Below are 18,558 nucleotides of genomic sequence, written 5' to 3'. Positions count from 1 at the left end.
CTACAAAAGTCATACAGAAAAGTACACAAAAGTCCAAAACTCCCGGTCCTCTGCTCACAAACAAGGTTTTCCAATCATCTTGTGTTCGATTGAAGTCAAAACAGGCCCATTTTATATTTGGTATGTTATTTATTGTAATATTTTTTATGCATGCCCCCTGAAGCCTTATAGTTTAGAGTTTTAAAGCTTATTTGTATCTAAATTTGGTGTTATGTGTTTTATGTTGCACGTCTACACCAAGAATATTTCCTAGTTTATGAACCTGACAATAAGACAATAAAAACTTCTTCAAATACCAACGCTGAGGTGTACAGAAGTGTAAAGTGATTTATAGCCACACGGCGGAACATTCCAGGTTATGTTTTTCTGCGTCACTAAAACAGCAAAACCATTGTCGAACACTAACATGCTCCAAATGCTCCACTATAGATATGAAACTTAAAAACCACCAATAGAATCACCAGTTTTTTACACTTTTTAGTCGGAAACTTGTATCGATCTTTACATCAACGAGACGGGCGCGATCGTCGGCTTCACGTTTCATTTGTCAATCAGCAAATGCATGTTCAGAATCCAGGTACTTCCCTTCATGCCACTCATTTAAATCACCGCCTGTCATCGTTCGGGACATTATTCTGACAAAACCTTTGGAGAAATGAAGTGGGTCCAGCCGAGCGCGGAGAGGACGCCATCAATTGATTTTTACTGTCTGCTCTGCTCCGTCACACTGACATATTGACTGATGCCAGAAGAGCACGTCCATAAATTTAGAGCCGGGGTTTTGATAAAGTCTGCGACGGGAGTGGAGTCGCAGCTGAGTAATCTTCTTTTACTCCATAACTTTGTAGAAATGACTAAATATATGATTTTATTTGATGATGTTTTTTTTTTTTTTGCCTTAAAATGTGTTGTGGTCGAGACCTGGAACTATAGGAAAATGTCATTAACCCCTTAACTCCCACCTGAACCGAGCACATTTTCTCCAGTTTGGCTTGACCCCAGTCCAAAAGCTTCTGGAAAAAAAGCTGTGAAAATAGCAACAAACTGAGACGAAAACAATGATGGAAATGTGACAAAAAAGTGAGAAAACATTGACAAAAAGTGACGAAATTTTTTTTTTTAAAAATGACAAAAATGTGACAAAAAATTGTAAAAAATGTGACAAAAATGTGATAAAAATGTGACAAAAATGTAACAAAATGTGACAAAAAAATTGACAAAAATGTGATAAAAATTTGACAGAAAAGTTACAAAAATGAGTTGAATACCTAACAAAAAAATGATGGATAAAAAATGTGATGACATGAGGAAAAAGATCCTTTCAGTTCAGGCGGGAGTTAAGAGGTTAAAGTGGACATATCCTGTATTTTGGGCTTAAAATTAAACTTTCATTTTTGGTGCCTCAGCATTGATTTTTTATGTTTTACAACTTTTAAGCAGTACTAAGTAACTAAATCTTTCCCGTAGTCCCTCTGGGGGTAATACAAGTGTTAATGGGAGGATTGGGGGGTCTTTCATCTCCCCCTGGTGTCTCTGACCAGAAAACTACGATTGCAACTTTCCTGCCGCCGGGTCAGAGCCACCAATACACACTAATTGAATCACGAAGAAGAAGCTAACAGGTTTACGGGCAAAGCTAACTGGAGCTAGCGCCACATAAACAGTATTTACAGCCAAGTTTGAGTGAAAACAATGATCTCCATTGTGTAATTGGATGAACAATATCCCTCTGTCCCTTTGTCTTTTCTGTCAGCGTAGTATTTACTCTCACGGACGATTAATGAGTAAAAAACCGTAACATGCTACGACACCTGCAGTGGCGTTTATGGCCTCTAGGGGCATGAGTTACTTAGTGCTGCTTTAAATCATGTCCCTGTAGGAATTAAAAGTTAACAACAGGCATTAGAGCTGGTGAAGGCTTTGCCTGGGGCTCCTTCTACTGGCAGCTGTGGGAATAACTCGTAAAAAAAATGCTTTCTGTTTCGATTTACGGCCTAGTTCACAGCTTCAGCACGGCCACACTTTGAGGAAAGACTCCGAACTGATAAAGCATAGGATTATGGGCTATAAAAATCAGGTTTTAATGCCCAAATATGATCTCTTTAATGCCACGAATGGGAAAAAATCTGTGCGTATTTCATTTCTTAATCTTGAATTTTGATGTTCAATAAAAAAAGATTTTGCATGATGTGTTTCCTTAGTCCTGGAGCATAAAGTACCATTGTGAATTGTCCAAAATGTGCTTTCATTATTTTGGAGTATATAAAGGACCTTACAGTGATTCGGTGCAATAAAAGCTCTGCATTTAGTCATCTGCGTCCTGCCTTTGCAGATTTAACTCCTGCTGTGTGGGTTCAATCCTGCTCCGTCTGTTAATCCATAGTCTCCATTGTCTTTACCTTTCCTAATTGGGCCGATAGTCTGTGCACATAAATCTCCGCTCGGCGTTTTATTCTGCATTGCGTAATGATCCCTAAACATAATACAGGATTCAGTTCATGCTTCTCCTCCTCCTCCTCCGACCTCCCACACTCAACGATTATTTCACTCAACCGTTTGGAAACAACCACTTCCACTACTGTTGTTGTTCATTCTTCTGTTGTTGCTTCTGTAAACTCTGCTTCCTTTGCTCTGCTGTCATATTGTATAATGGTCTTTTTGCATTAAAAATCTATACAATTACAGCACATCACAGATAATCCTCCTCCACTGACTCCTCCACTCGCTCACCTACACGCGGACTATGGATTACGCCTATTTCTGCACCAGTTACTACTTACTAATACTACTTACTAAAGCACCACAACGGCTTCAAAAACAGGGGGGAAAACGTGTTACGAGGACAGCATTAGTTCCAATGGATGGTTGACAACACCTGAAAACACCTGGATCGTACATAATGTGCAGTGTTTGATGAGCTAATGCTAACGACTATAGGAAAAATACATTGAGCAGATGAAAAGTTTACCGGACTAGCATATTTTGGGATCCAATGCCGCTCCTTCTTGTTATTTCTATGATGTATACTGCCCGTTTAGTCTTTACTGAAGGGACAGTGCACGAAGACATTAAGCTCTTAACTCCCGCCTGAACCGAGAGCATTTTCTCCAGTTCAGCTTTACCCAAATCCTGTAGGCCAGTGTAACACCTCAAGCTAAGATCTACAAAGCTCATCTAAATGGATCTTTTATCCTCACGTCATCAGATTTTTTTCCATCCTTTTTTTGGGGGGGGGTTTTCAACTCATTTATTTCAACTCACTTTTTTGTCATTTTTTTGGTCATTTTTCAAGTAATTTTGTTTGTAATTTTTTGTCTTTTTTCAAATTATTTTTTTAGTAATTTTTTTTGTCTTTTTTTGGTAATTTTTTGCAAATTTTTTGTAATTTTTTGTCACATTTTTGTCCTTTTTGGTCACTTTTTAGTCACATCTTCATCATTGTTTTCATCTCAGTTCAGTCGCTATGTTCAGACGTTTTTTCCAGAAGCTTTTGGATTGGGGTAAAGCCAAACTGGAGAAAATGTGAGTTAAGGGGTTAAAGGGGCAAGATACAAGTTAGTCATTTTATACTCACTACTGCCACCTCAGGTCTTTTGCGTAACTGCAGCTTCTATATTAAGCTTGTGCATGACGGCACTTCGGACCCGAATTAACACCTTTTTCAGTGACAGTGCAGGATTTTAGAGGCAGTTGTGGTTAACAGGTCTGAGCTCATTCTACACACTAGGTCATGACTTGATGAAAATACTTAGCTTTAACATTTTTAAACTCTGTATAGTCTCTTTAAGCTCAAAGACAGATATGTTCTGCACCAGACTATAGCTAAAAAGCTAGTTTCCATCTGCAGTCCCTGGTTACATAGATAATATACATCCATCCATCTTTTTTCTTCCACTTTTCTGTTGTCGTGGGGGCAGCTGTTTGGCGCTGCCCAAATCACATTGCACCAGCTTTTTAAGTTCTACTGTGAACTGGAAAAGGTCTGTTTGACTTTTTAGGTCCGTTGTGAGCTCGTTCCATTCCTTTATTGCTTTATATGATTGTGCAAAAGCAGTTTTACATTTGCGTATGCTACACTGCCCCCCGGCTGAGGCTCGTGTGGTTCTCACAGCAGATGTGTACAGGATTAAGTGCTTAAGTTATTCAGTTGGTGCAGTGTTATTGAGGATTCTATGGGCCAATCGTATTTAAGCAAATCTTTGAATTTTGTCGAAATATTGTCTGTATTTTCGAAGGACTAAACAGTGACGGTGTTGCCGTGGTTTTTGCTCAAGGATTTTAGTGATTGTTTGTGCAAAGCTTTCCAACGGCCTCAATCGCAACATGATGCTAACTTCCTAGGGTCATGACTGTTAGCCGTGCCAGGTTGAAATAAATAATAATTAAATGGTTCAAGGACAGCTGTTAGACAATCACTTACAACATGTTAAAACATTGCTCAGGATGTTGATACCATAGTCTGATACTACTATATATGTTTTAGCCTGGAAGCTAAAGGCTAGCACTATTTTGATGCTAACAAATTCCACCACCGCCATCTGAAATACTTTTTATGAAACTCTTGGCTTGACATTTATTTACTCTTGTCTTTTAAATCCAATGTATTTTTAATGTACATGACAGGAAGTAGTGACATCACACACTAAAACAAAGCTACTTCCTGGTCTGTATGCAGCTCCATAGACAAACACAGCAAAAAAATCACAACTTTATTAACAACAAAGCCTTGTACGAAGCTTTGACACAGGTTAAAATCAGTAAAATCGCACTGTAGTAACTTTAGCTCCATTACATGATCATCACTTATCATGAGGATTGTTTACAGACTTTTTTACTTCCCTCAGTTTTCCCTTCGCTCCACTTTTAATGCCCTAAAAGCCCAAGTACTATTACTGCCAGTACCACTAGAACTTTACTTCATATTGCTTGGATACGAGTCTCCTCTCCCCGCTTCCCCAGACCTCCGTAAGTTCCCGCTGCTCCACTCCATAATGTCCCGAAAGCCTGCGGATTTATTTCAGTGGCTCCTTCAGATCTGGCTCTCTCTGCTTTCCCCTGGGACCGTATCCATTTGGACGCCGTAAAACGTGCTACAGGCTGGGAATAAAACTCGGCGTGTCATTGGGGCCCTGTCGGCTGGAAACGCTCCCTGAATCTCCGTGAAAGGCTTCGCTGTGAAGGCTGTTTCGATTTTGGATTCAAATGGAAAACCGTAGTTACTATCAAGCTCGGCGAATCAGAGCCATACCGGGATTCAGTGTGTTTTTTCCTTTGCTTTCTGTAGTTTATGTTCAAATACCTTAAGTCACTGCACACACACAGTTCTCCTACGGCTCAGGCTCTGACATGGTGCGAATGAGGAACAGGCCGATTCAGCTGGCTTCAGTAAAGTGAAGGCTTAGCTGTGAGTCTTGCCCGGATAATTCCTTGTTTATCCCTTTTTTTTCTTTCCTGTAGCGCCTCTTGTGGCGCCTCCTCTGTGCTGCAGGTGTGAGGTGCTCTTGGTGCCTCTTCAGTGTTTCAGGAGAAGAAATGTACCTCTCAAATGTCTTTTATGAGTTTATAAGCTAGCTGTTTGTTTTAGGGATGCACTGATTTTTTGAGCTCCCGATCCAATATTTTGACACTTTATCTGGCCGATACCGATCCAATCCGATACTGTCTTTTTGTATTGTTATATTTTTATATAATATATCATTATATATCATTTTATATTATAGCCTATGGATATTACAGTAATTTTACCAGTTGTTGTTTTATACACATGTAAGAGGTTTTGGATTTAGCTTTGAATTTTAAATTAGAACGTTTTTTAGAAGCAGGTGTTAGCGGCAGGTTAACGATAGTAGACAAATGAATGTATATCCTCCTGTGTGATGTGGATGTTGTTCTGTTGTGATTGATTGTACAGGTTCTGTGATTTTATTTTGGCAGCCTCTGAATTCTGTTTTACAAGGTGTCTTGTAAGCCCATGAGGGCTGGGCACAAAATAGTAAGAATAAATCAAATCAAATAAATCAAATCATTATCCGAGCTTAGCGATAGCATGAAGGCCGTGAATCTGTGGTCCTGGATCCATGACCGCAGATTCAAGGCCGTCTTGTATGGGACCCGTCCAGTCATCAAATCCGATCCAAACCGACTCTCAAAATGCCCGGATCGGCCACCGATACCAATACTGAATATCGCATCGGTACATCCTTAGTTTGTTTACTTTAAAACCTGGGTCTTTCATGGCTCACACAACAAAGATGTACAAAAGTATCCAGTACAGTAAAACAATGTGAAACACAGAAACTACAGTGTGTACCAAAAGAGAGGAATTGTTGAGAAATGTTGCTAAAATTGGAAAAAGACCATGTTCTGCCATATCGCCTTCCCCAACTGTTAAAATATACACTGCCTGACCATAAACAAAGTTCCCACGCTCTGATATTCGGTCGTAGCGCCTTTAGCTTTGACTACAGGAACATTCTCTGTGGCGGCCAATCCATGTGGGAAGCTGATGTCTCATTCTCCCTGAGCCACTCTTTCACAATGTCAGTGTCATCTTGGAATTTCCCCCATGCCATCAGGGAGAAAGAAATCCATTGGAATCGCCCGGTTATTCAGGATGTTCAGGTCGTCGGCTGATTCTTTGGGCATAAAGTGTTGCTGAACCTAGACCAGACCAGAACTGCAGCGACCCCAGATCAGAACAGTTACTATTATAACCATTAGTAACAGTTGAAGTATAGCAGTAGAAGTAGAAGTACCTGTAGCCTTTGTCATACAGCAGCTCTGAAAGACCGCTTTACGTGCAGATAGTTTCTGGAAGTCCCAAATCATTGTTATTTAAACGCTACATGCACATGTCTTATTTCCCTAATCAATTTTCCTTTGCACGTGTTAGTTCTACCTTGAAATTACATTTGAAACCAAGTCATACCAGATTACTTTCTCTGCCGGGTACAGTGAGAAAGTCTTATGGCCTTCCGTGAATAAATATTTAAACTTGTATTAATTACCAGGCTTTCTTCTATTGATTCTTGTGCGCGCTGCTCAATGTCAAACCCGATAATCCATCGGCGCCTGCTGAGAATGGCTCCTCCCCGTCATAAATTGGAACACCCGGGAGAGCAGCAGTTATGGGAGACTGTTACGGCGTATGAATTATGGATGCGCTTCTGTGACGGTTGTTGGGAATGCAAATGGAAAAGAAACAACGACAACAAGCAAACTGTCTTCTTCTTTTTGCGTGTTTAGCGAAGCACCGAAAGCAAAGCTGTGATTCTTCACATGTCAGCTCTTCGCACGTGTGACGGCAGATTAAGCTCGCTGTAAGGAAGTCCTTTAGCACGAGGTTGGACCGAGATGGCACTGTAATCATCGTTTCCCTTCTGGAGACTAGTTCAAAACTGGAGTTGCCGCTGGTCACGGAGATGTCTCTGAGACGTCTCCTGGAGATAAGGCGAGTCTCCTGGTAGTCTCTCTGTGTGCATACTCAGGCCGATGAGACAGGCCCTTAGTGAGCGCACAGTCAATCCGAGTTGGGGAGACTTTGCGGAGACTGCAGTGTCTGGTCGTCTCTGCTACATGGACATAGGCCCTTTACTCTTGCAACCACATCTCCACTTTAGTAGCTCCTACAGACTCTTTCCAGTCTTAGATGTACCGACATTTTTCAGAGGGAGAGTTTTTTTTTCAAAATATCTAATAGGTTGCGTTTATGTGACCTCACAACATTCTAAAGAGCCTATATTTTAAAATTGAGGTGAGGCAGCTGAAAAATCCATGGTGGTAACTATGGTAACTGTCAAAAGGCAGATTCCTAGACTTAATTTCTCTGTAATTCCTGGGCCAATTCACATGAAACAAAAACTGTCACGAAGTTCAAAGTCCTCTCTTCCAGCTCATATGAACTGCAGCCTGGCACGAAGCCAGACTGACTTTATTTAGGTATTAATAAATACATAGAAAGACTGGAAGTCTGGAATTGTAGTAATAGGACGCAATTTCCAAATCGAGACTGGGGGCGGAGCTAGTGATTGCAGTTTGAACCAGAGCAAACCAATCAAACACAACGACCTATGCTTTGCGTTTACGTCCTCCGCCATGATTGTTTGTCGTCCACACGTGCAGTCGAGTAAATGTTCTAGTGAAAGCCCTCAGAGCAGCTTCTGTGGCTTTAAAGGAGATATCCTTGATTTTTTCAATTTTCTGTTATTGGAATAAAATTTGTTTTGTCCTTTAGTATATGTTAAAAGCAGACATTTATCCAAAAAATACTGTTTTTAAAGCCTTTTAAACAGTCATAAAATGCCAGGCTAGTAGGCATTTTTTACAGTGAAGTGACCGTTTTCCTCCTGAAAGTTGTGAAACCTGGTTTAAACTCAGTCCCTGTGACACATGTTGATGTTGTAAATGTATTAGGAAAGTTTGAGATGAGTTTGGACCAGAAAAAAGCAATTTGAAATTTGAGTGACCCTGTTTCCTTTCTTTTAAGGACAAGTCCAGCTCATTTAAAACAGGAGAAAGGGCACTGGTAAAAGATCGTTGTGTCACGGCCGCCATCGTCACTGCTTTGGTTGCGGCCCGGAGGAGCACTGGTTGATGGGAAATCCTAGCGCGGAAGATGACACACCATTAACTCCCGCCTCCCGTGCTATGATTGGCTCGTCTTGGTTTTGCGTGAAAAATCAATGCTTTCACCTGCCTTAAACGCACCAGCGCTTTGAGCAGACGTGTGACCAGTGTGGGCCACTGGAGGCTCACAGACCACTCCCCAATCGAAGCCATGGCACTTAAAGATATGTAATACAAATTCACCTATTAACATTTGTGGACCTGCGTTATTGGAGCGCACGAATGTCTGCACACGGCACAGTAACCACTCTACCCCAGGGCGCCGTAGACGAGCGTATAGCTGGATGATGTTACTGCCCCACCGCTGTCATCCTTCTGCACATTAAACTGACAAGACCTGGGGAGACTGCAGTGGCTCCATCAATTGATTTTTACTGTCTGCTCCTCTCTGTCACACTGACATATTGACTGATGCCGAGAGAACGGGTCTATAAATTTACAACTGGGTTTGCAAAGCCCCATATCACACGCGTAATGCCATGAATGTTGTATTTGGAATCTCGCAAAATGAAGCAAAAGTGTAGATATAGGTTGTGTTCATGTGATGTAGTTAATTTTTTTTTACTCCGAGTCCGAGGTGGTCTGTTTTTACTGCAGTGTTGTGCTTTAGTAAGGACTTTGAGGAACGTATGACTATTTCTCTTGAACACCTGAAAGATAAATATAAAACTAATTAAGGCAAAACATGGCAGGTGAAAATATACATTTTTCACATCAGAGTAATACACACGTGCACAGACATTATTATCATCTTGTTTTCTCCAAATTAAATGATGTTTTTATTCCTTTCTTCCACTGTAGCAGCTCCCACAGACTCCACACTTTCCAGTATAGTACTTAGTAATTTGAAAAAGAGGAAGTGAAAAGCGCTTCCTGTTTTTTTTTTTTCTAGAGGAATTTTTTAATTCCTCATTCCTCACCATATTTATTGAGCTTTGAACCCCCAAAATTAAAATCGGAATTTTTACAGATATTTTCTTCCACTTATGAAAAGCTTATTCAAAAACTAAACAGCATCCAAAATTCCCTCTGAAAAGTTCTTTGTAACTATTATATTAACAAAATTTCAACCTGAAAAGACAGAATGTGGAAAGTTTTATTGAACGTGAATCGTGATTTGGGCTCAGACCCCGGCGGAAGATTGCAGTAATGATATGGAATAGGTACAGACGGCATCTCGTCATAGAAGGGGGCGTGGCTTCGCCGAGGGGGAAAATAGGATCTTTAGAGAAACACAATTTTCCACTCGTTTTTGCCATTTTCTGGTGGAATATCAACTTATTTATCACATACAAATAAAGTCAAGTGTAAATCGGGCCCATATGGATATTTTCTCACAGCAGATTGTTCAGTAGAAGTGAAAAAAAGGCAGTTGTGGCAAGCGCGAGCTAACCGTTAGCATTAGCCCGATGCTAACATGTAGCATCAAGTTAGCATTCTCCGTTATTCATGTATTTATGGGCTGTTGAACCACTTTGCTCCTCCCCATGTCTTTGTATCATTATTTAGTAGAAACTATATTCATATTTCAGCATTTGTTACAGTCGTTTTTGAATAACTAGAAAAAATATAAATTTTTTCTAAATTGTTTTCCCCCTTAACTGTTTTTAAAAATGACCATATATGGGTGATTCCAGAGAGACTGTCTGTATCTATACATGGCGTTGATGGACGATGGTTAGACTCTTCCCCTGGATCCCGGACACTGGTGGTGGTAGGATGAGACCCGGGGCGGCAAGTTGTACGACTAGCAGAGCCGAGCAGAGGCCAGGAGGATGGGGGGTGGAGGAGGGTCGCAGCACGGCTTAAGAAGGGGATCCTGGGCGATGAGTGGCTGAAGCATGAGCAGCTGCGATGATTGGCTGATGTGATGGTGCGGCTTGAGCTGGGCCGTGATTATGATCGGTAACGGCTGCCGTTGATAAGGCGATGAATGAAGGCTGCAGGTACGGCTTCATAAAAAACAGCATTTTAACATTTTCTCCAGTCTGGCTATACCCAAATCTAAAAGCTAGTAAAGGAGTGAAAACAAACTCAACAAAGCAGGTGACGAAAAAGCAACAAAAATCTTAGATGAGTTTTGTGGGTCGAGAAGCTTGTACATTTGGGTCAAACTTTTACATTTGGGTAAACTGAACTGGAGAAAATTCACCTGTAGTGTCTCGCCTAAAAGCTGCACTAAGCAACTCATGCCCCTAGAGGACATAAGCGCCACTGCAGGTGTCGTAGCATGTCACGTTTTTTTACTCATTAATTGTCCGTGAGAGTAAATACTACGCTGACAGAAAAGACAAAGGGACAGAGGGATATTGTTCATCCAATTACACATGGAGATCATTTGTTTCACTCAAACTTGGCTATAAATACTGTTTAAGTGGCGCTAGCCCGCAGTTAGCATTGCCCGTTAGCCTGTTAGTTTCTTAGTGATTCCATTTGTGTGTATTGGGGCCTCCAACCCATAGACAGCCAACTTGCAATTGGGGTTTTCTGGCCAGAGACACCAGGGGGAGATGAAAGACCCCCCGTCATCCCATTAACACTTGTATTACCCCAGAAGGACTACGGGAAGGATTTATTAAGGTAAACAAGTTACTTAGTGCTGCTTTAAACTGTCAATTCTCTAATTACTGGGTTAGTCCACGTGAAACAAAACCTATCGTGAAACAACAGAACTAAGGTCGAATCATTTTCACTGCGGGATTTATTCCATCATTCACAGAAAATGCAATTGTAGACGGAGAATAAAAAACAAAAGACCAATGTAGCAAATTTCTTTACCTTATAAACAAAAATCAATATTTGTGGCATCAAATTCCAGCGTGCAAACTTTTCCAATTCGACATAATTGTGGAAATATTAATTGAACTTGTGCGAAGCAAAAGCCCATTAAAAACTCTGATAACTAAAGTTTTGTTGGCTTCTATTTCCAAATCTGACTAAAAACTCCTGCTGTTTATTGTGATAACTCCGCGGCGTCTCTTTTACACCTGATGAAAAGCGCTGCACCTCGAGTCGCTAATTGTTTGTTTGTTTCTCGGTTTTAGCGCTGAAATTTTAACAACTCAAAACTTGGAACAATCAATGTTATTTTCAGCGAGAACTGTCAAATTAAGGAGCGTCAAACACCGACCCACTGACAAATCCCTGCTCATTAAAAACCCATACAACAGTCGGCTAAAAAGGACATTTTAGGGCCGTTTACTATAATCTCTCAGAGGCTAGGCACCTTTTCTAATCGTATAGGTCGGAGTTTAGGATTATAAAGCTTTGGATTATAAATTGTTTGTTCCTTTAAATACTAAACGATTGAAAGCAATGGCTGTAGGATGAGCTTTTTGTTGCGTTCCGTCTCTGTGTTAGCATGTTGAGGCTAACACAATGTAAACCGACTGTAGCCCCGGATTTGCCTCTGAAAAGAGCAGACGTGATGTAATCATTCACAGCATCATACTGTTGTTGAAAGATGTGATTTTGCTGATCGTTAGCACTCGCCGCTGTTAGCATAACATTAGCTTACTGTTTGGTCTTAACAGAACAGGCCACCATTTTTCCATACCGAGATACCGAGAGGCGAGACACTGCAGGTGAATAGGGAAAAAATGTTTATTTACAGATATCAATTTGAAACTTTTGCTGTCGATCACTGGCATAAATGTGAGAAAAAAACACATTGCAAGTTTTCTGTCATTTTATCTTTTCATATAAGAACAAGGTGTTTTATGCCTAAAAATGCCCCAAATTTCCCATCTTTTCGGCGACGAAATCTGAATAATGTATAGAGCTACATTCAAATTTATGGTTTCATTTTATTAATAAATGAGTTGCCAAGACTTTTTCAGAGGGGATTTTGGATTTCTTGTTTAGTTGTAAAATAAGTAATGTTATATTAATAATGTTTTTCCGTGGAAAATTTTGTAAAAATTAAATTTTCGCCTTATTTTTTGACATTCAAAACTCAATAAATGGAGCTTAGGGATTAGATAATAAAAAAAATCCCTCTGAAAAATCTTCCAAATATTGTTCAGTCCAAGGCTGGAAAATTTGAAGTCTTTAGGTCCGACTGACGTGGACATAGTGTCGCCACAATGACAGAAAAATGTGTTTCGAGAAAAAGGCCCTTGAAATTGCATTGTCCCATACAAGTCTACGGGCAAACATTGAATCAGCGCAATATTTAAACATGTTATTGTGAAGATTAGGCATATTTTCTGTTTCCGGGTGAAAGCTTGTATGTTCAGAGACCAATTTGGCCCAAAACCTGAAAACTGAGAACATTGAGTTTTGTCTGTAGTGTCTCCCCTTAAATACCTTTAATTAGATCTTAATCAAGTGTTGTTTTAAAATCAGTATTACAGTCCTCCATATAGTGACTTAAGACGGAAGAGAATAGGCCAATTTTAGCCCCCCCTTACATTTACTTTTTTCTTCTACTTTCTTCCTTTTTGGCAAATTTCTTAAAATTTCTTAGTTTTGTTGTAATCAGTCAAGACTCATTTGCCGATATTTCCAACATGGGAGAATAGGAGAAAAATGACTTCATATAGTTACCAGTAAATGCAAGTCATTATTGAAACATTCATAAAATATGTTAATGAGCCGCTATTGTTCTACGCATCGCCTCAGAAGCCAGAAAACGTTGCCGACCTCCCCCCCAAACCCCCCGTATTCCACCGATGTTTGAACTGCGTCTCGCGTTGGCGTCGGCGTGTCTTCGGTTTCCGTCAGCGAGCTTTGCCAGTGTCTCGGTTTGTCAGGAGATCACAGCGAGCCTCGCCTTTCAACTCCCCATCAGACGCCGCGCTGCTCTCATCTACCGCGGGTTATTAAAAACTGACACATTTTCACAGGACGCTTTAAACTTCTGATGTTGCAACCGGTCCGCGCCCCGCCTTTTTCTCCGGATAATCCCCGGGGAGGACGCGTGTCAGAAGTCTGAACTGGGTCTAGGAATCACTGGGTGCTTGACGATTGGATACGCGATACGTTCATTCAGTACTTTGAATTGATATGTTTGCTTTAAGGGGTGTCACAGTGAAATGGAGAACTTTACCTTGACTTCCCTGTAGAGTAACTGTAGAGTATGACAATGTCTGTGTAGGCTCTCGATCGTGCAGGAGTTGTCCATCTTCAATGAAGGTTCTTGAGTCGCCTTCTGTACTCTGTAGTTGAAGGGTCGAACCTTTCACCTTACAGGACAAAAAAGCTTAAAAATGTATGAAAAAGCAACAAAATTACCACAAAAACAAGACGTAAATGAGGATTAAAGCATCAAAAGAAACAGTACACTGCAAAAAGTAATTAACTAGACTAGTATAAACATCTCAATTTGAACATAATAATCAAAATGTTTGTTGTTTTGACTAGTTAAGATGTAGTTGGGCATTTGTCCTAGATTATTTCACTTGTTCTGAGATGTTTCTGACTCATTTCAATACATTTCTTCCTTATTTCAGGTCGTTTTCTTTGCCAATGGGGCAAGAAAATTGTTCTCATCTCATTGGCAATTTTACTTTCTTATTTCAAGCGAGATTTAGTCGTGATTTAAATTATGACTAAAATAATTTTGATTATTATTTTTTCAATAATCGAGCAGCCCGATAAAAAACAACACAAAAAAGTGATGAGAACACAGCAACGTGAGGATAAATATTAGATCCGTTTTAGCTTAGCTTTCAAATTAGGCGTTACCCTGGCCTATGGGCCGTACTGGAGAAAATGTGTTTTTCCTTACCTGAGCTTAGACGAGTTGATGCGTACCTGTCTGGTCTTTGTGCGTGACTGAGGGCATGCACAAAGAACATATCACAGTATGGAAAATCGGTGGCCTGTTCCTTTAAGGCGGGGGTTAAGGGGTTAACTTAGAGAATAAAGACAAGCCCATGCACTGCACCGTCTCACTCTTTTTTTCTGGCTTTCATGCTCTGGTTTCCCCTTCCTCCGAAAACAGGCCTGTCATGTTGGCTCACAATGGCGGCGCGGCTCAGTCGCAGCAGCTCAGGACTAACACCTGAACGCAATGACAAATAAAGCACTCACTTATTGCAGTGTTTTGGTCACACTGACCTTCATCAGCCCCTTCTGCCTGGTCTTTTTGTCTCTCAGCCTTGATGAAGGTCAGTGTGACTGAAACGTTGCAATAAAAGCTTGAAAAGTGTGCGGGTGCTTTTGTTTTGTCGAAATATTTATTGCAAATATCGGCTCTGAGTAACCTGGCTAACGCCAGGCTGCTGTGTGCGCTCGAATTATTTCGAACTGCACAACAGCCTGGGGACCATGGCCGAAATCTCCGGTGGATTTGGGAACCAATCACAGAGCGAGGAGGGACGGCAAGACGATGACGCGCTATTCGATATATGGAAGCTTGTAGTTTATTTACGGATAATAATAAAAAAGTTTATTTACGGATCCAACGTGACAGCAGCACACACGATGGTATTTTTTGATCAAGCTTTAGACCTTGTTCTAAATAATTTAGCTCAAAAGTTTACAGCGGGTACGTCATACGTCATCTCATACGATGATACGATTGGCCATGGCTACGTGCAGACGCATGATAGACTTTTTTTTTTTTTTTTCGTATCGCCCAATAAACGAGTATGGACGATCGTAAACCACACCTCTCCTACGAGAAAATGAATTGGTGGTCCCCAGACTAAATATCACTTGTGATTTTAGTCTGGTGTTAGCCAGGCTAGGCTCTGAGGGGATTTTGGAAAGCTTTTGAATAAGCTACTCGTTAGTGAAAAAGAATCTGTAAAAATTAAAATTTCGCCTTGTTTATTGGGGGTTGAAAGCCCAATAAATCAGGATAGGAATTAGCTATCGACAAATCCCTCTGAAACAACCTTCGAAAGATTGCTGAGTACAAGCCTGGAAAAATTCGGCGTCTTTCGGTGCCACTAAACTGAAAATTTGGTGGCTACAATTTCCCATATAATCCTCTAACGCCCGGCGGGAAGGCAGGTTGATTACGTAATGTCTACATGTGCGACGAGAACTGAAATAAGCGTCTGAAGCCACAGCAGTTGCGGAGTCTGTGAAGTGTGTGGCATTCGTCGGGCTCCACTTGGCCCTCAGATTAACACCTTCTCAGCCAGAAATGAAATTGGGCGCAGGAGCAGAAAATCCGCGGGAGAATAAATATTTTGGAGGATCAGAATGTCTGTGTATTGACCTCTCCCCGTCTGGGGTCTGGTGTTGCAGGGTTGATCAGGCGTGTCCACCGAATCCGTCTAATTCCTCACCAAACTTTCTTCTTTTTGCTTCACATGTTGTTGTTCTCTGTCTGGAATTGCTCCCGTTTAAACTCCAGCACTAGAAACCAAGCTGTTTTCGTCCCACCTTCAAAAAGTGACATGTTTTAAGCCACTTTCCGTGTCGTTGTGTGTGGAAGAATGCCAGGATTGTCATAAGAAACTGTTGCCGGTGCCCATTCCCGCTGCTGCCTGACCTGAAATGCCTGGACCGTTGGCATCTCCCGGGGGTTAAGTCGACCACGTCCCTCTCTGCGCCCGAGGATTACAGTCTGAGTGTGGGCCGGGCTTTTAGACCTGTGCGGAGCCCGCGGAGCTGACGTGCTGTTTACTCTTCAACTTGACCTACTCGGTAGAGCTTAAGGACAGGAGCGCTTCTTTGAGGCTGCAGACAAAACAATGCTTTGTGGTTTAGATATGTGGCTTTTTTGGGGCTTAAATGACCCTTAAATGTAAGCCCCTAGAAAAAACAATCTGTTTTGTTTGTGAGACCGTATTTCCTTACCATTTAGGGAACAAACATAAAAGATCATAATAAAAAATCTTTTGATAAACCTCTTACAATAAACCTTTTACAATGACAGACCTCTAACAAACAGTTAAGCAAGCCGCTAATGGTAAAAGTACCAATCTGCTCTAAATCAGTCAAACCCACTCTCAACCTGTCCAAACCTGATAACCCTGATCTAAAGCCAGTCCTAAAACTAGTTTAAGTTGGTTCAAACCTGGTTTAAACCAGTTCAAACCTGGTTCAAACCAGTTCAAATCTGGTTCAAACCAGTCCAAACCTGATAAACCTGATCTAAAGCCAGTCCTAAAACTAAAGCACGATCTAAGCCCACCCAAAGCTGTCAAAACCAGTATGAACCTGTCCAAACCAGACCAGATCTAAACCCACTCTTAACCAGTCCAAACCTGATAAACTTGAGCTAAGCCAGTCCTAAAACCTAGATTAGTTCAAACCCGATCTAAACTCACCCAAACTGTCAAAACCAGTATGAACCTGTCCAAACCTGATCTAAACCCCCTCTTAACCAGTCCAAACCTGATAAACCTGAGCTAAGCCAGTCCTAAAACCAGTTTAAACCAGTCCAAACCTGATAAACCTGATCTAAACTAGTTCAAACCCGATCTAAACCCACCCAAACCTGTCAAAACCAGTATGAACCAGTCCAAACCAGATCTAAACCCACTCTTAACCAGTCCAAACCTGATAAACCTGATCTAAAGCCAGTCCTAAAACTCAAACCCGGTCTAATCCAGTGCAAACCCAATTTAAACCAGACCAAACCTGTGCGGGGGCATTGTTCGTAAGTGCTTTATTTGTCAAGTGTGCTCTACCAAACAGTTGAGAAAAGTATTAATTAACTAAAGTTTGTTTGCTGATTGTTTGGAGTACTGTCCAAGAGTTGTTCAATGAAAAAAAAAAGAAAGAATTGGTGATTGTGTTAGGGCTGTGCAGTTGTAATCGAATCCTGATTTAGTTATGTTCACTGGTGGTCTTGCTTCACAGCGAGAAGGTCCCGGGTTCAAAACTCCTGAGAGGTTTCCCGGACCGGCATTGAAGAAGAAAGTTTCCTTAGACCGAACACTACACTGCACTCTAAAAGTGGACAAATTGTTCCTTATTGAGACCACTTACTCATTCTTTGGCGCACCTCAGCATTGACATTTTACACTTCAAATGTCTTTATAAAGAAAAGAAAAATGCTGGTCAGGTTTTTGAACTGGTCTCTGTCGGCACCTGTGCGCAAAACGGCTTTGAACAGTGTTTTTGTGATGGATAATGGGCTTTAAAGGGACATTTTTGTATTCCCTCTGTGATGCAACAAAGTCAAGGAAATACAAATAGGTTGTGATCACGAGATTCCTTTATGAGACAGACGTTTGACCTGAGTGGAGATGTGCTGAGGGAGAAGACGTTGAACTTTGTGACAGTTTTTGTTTCTTGTTGATAGGTCCAGCCATTACGATAAGAAGATTTAAAGATCACCTTTATTGATGTCACAATGGAGAAATTTAATTTACTACATCTCCATAGAAACACTCAGGGTGTGCGGGATAGACAGGAAATGTGAGAAGAAAAACAATTATATAGTAATATAATATATATAGTATATAGGAAGCAGTGCAGGTTTACATCATACTGCAAATAGTTGATAAAGTGAAGCAGATAAGTGATGTAAATACAGGGATTATTGTGTGTATTCTGCAAAGAGCTTATTGCACATGTTACTTTACAGTCTTGTTCAGTCTGACAGCAGTGGGGATGAAGGACCTGCTCCTTCTTGCACCTGAGGGTGTCTCAGTCTGCCACTGAAAGAGCTGCTCAGCTCCTCTACAGTCCCGTGCAGTGGGTGGGAGGTGTTGTCCATGATGGAGGTGAGCTTGGCTAACACCCTCCTGTCCCCCACCTCCTCCACAGAGTCCAGGGGGCAGCCCAGGACGGAGCTGGCCCTCCTGACCAGCTGGTTCAGTTTGTTCTTGTCCCGCTCTGTGCGGCCCGGGGCCCAGCACACGGCAGCGTAGTGGAGAGCAGAGGCGACCACAGAGTCATAAAAAGAGGACCTCAGTCTCCTCAGAAGGTGAAGGCGACTCTGGCCCTTCTTGTACAGGGCGGTGGTCCAGTTTATTGTTGATGCGACCACCCAGGTACTTGAAACTGTCCACCTCCTCAATG

At 41.3% G+C, this 18,558-nt stretch overlaps 1 protein-coding gene across 4 annotated transcripts in view; it reads left to right on the top strand.

The window, feature by feature from the left end:
* Positions 1 to 18,558, top strand: part of cadm1a (cell adhesion molecule 1a) — a 276,840-nt gene that overhangs the window by 68,689 nt on the left and 189,593 nt on the right. The gene's annotated exons all lie outside the window — the stretch shown is intronic.

This window comes from Gobius niger (assembly GCF_951799975.1).
Source record: "Gobius niger genome assembly, chromosome: 11".
Classification (NCBI taxonomy): domain Eukaryota; kingdom Metazoa; phylum Chordata; class Actinopteri; order Gobiiformes; family Gobiidae; genus Gobius; species Gobius niger.
The sequence above is the reverse complement of the archived record's forward strand: the minus strand, read 5'-3'. Positions and strand labels throughout refer to the sequence as shown.